Source organism: Nuphar pumila, chromosome 5 (assembly GCF_984573655.1).
Source record: "Nuphar pumila chromosome 5, dmNupPumi1.hap1.1, whole genome shotgun sequence".
In the NCBI taxonomy this organism is placed as follows: Eukaryota; Viridiplantae; Streptophyta; class Magnoliopsida; order Nymphaeales; family Nymphaeaceae; genus Nuphar; species Nuphar pumila.
The window spans coordinates 32731751-32734755 of record NC_143253.1 but is presented as its reverse complement, the minus strand read 5'-3'; positions in this window follow the sequence as shown (position 1 = coordinate 32734755).

Genomic DNA, 3005 nt, shown 5'->3' with positions numbered 1-3005 from the left:
TTCCTTGAAAGAAAGCCAATCGCAAGCAATTTGAATTTGAATCTTGATTCTACGGAGTTAAGCCCAGTCGGAGGTAATATTTCAGGTAGAAAAGAGGGAATACTTTCAAAACAATGTGCATCATTTTCAATTATTTTGAATCAACAACAATTTTCAACAATTTGACAATATTTTCTGGCTATCCTGGCGTGAAGCGAGAGCTTGAGGTTCATCTTTGGTGCATCCTGACATCAGTTGTTATCCCTTTTAGGACTTGATTACGGGAGTTTTCAAGGTTCCTTCCCTTCTTTGGTATAATCTGAGCGCACGGGCTCTCAGATTCGCACACTTCCCTGTGTCCCCACTGTCCCACCATAGACAGTCCAATTTCGGCTTGAGGTTAAGCCACCAATTTCAGCAAAAGGCAATTTCAAAAGTTAATTAGTCTCAACAATGAGGCGCTCAAAATCAATCTCTTTTCAAACTTTAGGGACCCCAATTTCCTTCCTTTTGCAAAACCCCTATCGGATTCATTGTGCGGAAATTCGAAGGTTCCGTCACGGTCTCTTCTTTCGAGGATTCCGTCCATTTTCTGCCCAATCAGGTTAAGGGTACAAACCTGAGCCTCCTTTGATAAGGTATTTCATTTTCTGCCCAATCAGGTTAAGGGTACAAACCTGAGCCTCCTTTGATGAGGTATTCCATTTTCTGCCCAATCAGGTTAAGGGTATAAACCTGAGCCTCCTTTGATGAGGTATTCCATTTTCCACCCAATCAGGTTAAGGGTATAAACCTGAGCCTCCTTTGATAAGGTATTCCATTTTCCACCCAATCAGGTTAAGGGTACAAACCTGAGCCTCCTTTGATGAGGTATTCCATAAACCTGAGCCTCCTTTGATGAGGTATTCCATTTTCCACCCAATCAGGTTAAGGGTATAAACCTGGGCCTCCTTTGATGAGGTATTCCATTTTCAACCCGGTCAGGTTAAGGGTTAATCCTGAGCTTCGTTTCTACACGAGGTATTTTCGGTCCCATCCAGGTTAAGGGCAAAACCTGAATCTCACTTCATTTTGAAATAAAATTTTCTTCTTATTCTCCATTTCATATTTATCATCATTACTTGAACTAATTCTTTCATACCCAGTCAGATTCATCTAACTGGGGCATTTTTTTTATGGTTCAAATTTGGTATGTTTTCTTTGCCACTAAGCTCGGCTTTCAACCGGCTTAGCAGCAAAGAGGGGCATCTGTAAACACCCCAAATTTTCACCCTCATCCAGTGTTTGTCCATTTCATGTGTCATTGCATATCATTGCATGCATTCGGCGTATCATTTCATCACATTGCATAGCATTGCATGCCATTACATCTCATTCTCGAGATCCAACACTCCTGTTTTCAAAACATTCAATCCAGATTTGAATTTTAAAAGCTTTTATTTCAAAATCGATTTCAAAACCTGGGTTTTTATTCAACACTCTGTCATTTTCCAACCCCAGGACTTTATATTTCGAAATATTTTCTCAGAAAATAATCTGGATTCATTTCAAATTCAAATTTTAATCGATTTCAATTCACAGATGAGACCCATTGAGGTGGTGTCGCTTCTGAATTCCTCTATTCATCAAATTTCTCAAAGTTTTGAAAGTTTCAGTCCGATCAGGACTCTGTCTCAGAGTCCTGATCCAGTCAGGAGTCTGTTTTTAAGTCTGTTTTACTTCCATTTTCAATCTTTTCCGTTTGTTTTCGAAATTTAGGTCATTTTACAGAGTCCAGTTAGTTCAAGATTCTATTTTAGAGTTCGGTCGAGTTAGGAGTCTAACCCTGACTGTGTTTTCTGACTTATTTCATCATTTCTTGATAAAATCTTTTGGAAAATTCTTTCATTTGGCTTTTAAAATCTAAAATTTCAGAGTCCTAAGAGTTCAGGACTCTAACTCGGAGTTCCAGTTCGCTTGAGACCCTGTTTTCAAAGATCTTGAATTTCAAATGTCGATTTTAACCCTTTTTCAAAGTCATTTTCAGTGTTTATTTCAAAATTTCTAAAACTCGATGTGGGCCCACTCAGTTGGCACCATATCCAGAGGGATTCTAATTCAGTTAGAACCCTATGCCATTTCAAAAATTCTAATTTTAAAATTGCTTTTGAAAATCCTTTTGAAAACTCCTTCAATTTCAAGTTTTAAAATCGCTTTTTGAAAAACTCAAGTAGGGCCCACTCGGGGTGGCGCCATATTTGAGTAAGTCAGGGCTAGACTAGGGTTAGTTGATGTCTTGGTTAGTGTTAGAGGTTTAGAAGAGTCAAAACCATTTTGAAAAACTCATTTTGAAAGTTAGTTTTTAAAACTAGTGTTTTTAAAGGTTTTTAAAGGTGTTTTAAAAACCCAATGTGAGAAAATGCCAAGTGGCACCACATTTGGGGGATTCTTAGATTTAGCTAGGGGTTAATTAGGGATTAATTAGGATAATTTAGGTCAAGGGCATATAGGTAACTCCACCCAAAAATCACCCCCCCCTTTAGAGTCCAAAATTTTCAAAATTGTCAATTTTTAAACCTAAAAAATTTTCTATAAATAGATGCCATAAGGGGGGTCGATTTTATCATCTCTCTCCTATTGGATTCTTGGAGCTTCTCTCTCCTCTCCAGCCCTTCCTCCATTGAAGCAACCTCAAGGTAATTATTTTCTTTAATTTTTAGTTTTTATTTAATATTTTTCATTGTTTTAAGCATGATTTAGCCATTGGCACCATCACCTTCATGGATTAAACCATGGATTCAACCTCAAGAACCATCAAGAATCAGCAAGAACGATCCAAGAAGGTGATCTAACCCTGTTTTGGATGATTTACAGAGATTTTAATCCATTAGAATTAATTTTAATATGATTCTTTACATTATTAACCAATAAAATATATGATTTACCCTTTTTAATGGGTTAAATCTATGTTTTAAAGGTGATATCAAATTCCAGCCATTGATTCCCTGTTTTTATTTTATTTTCATGGTTTATTCATGTTTGTTTTA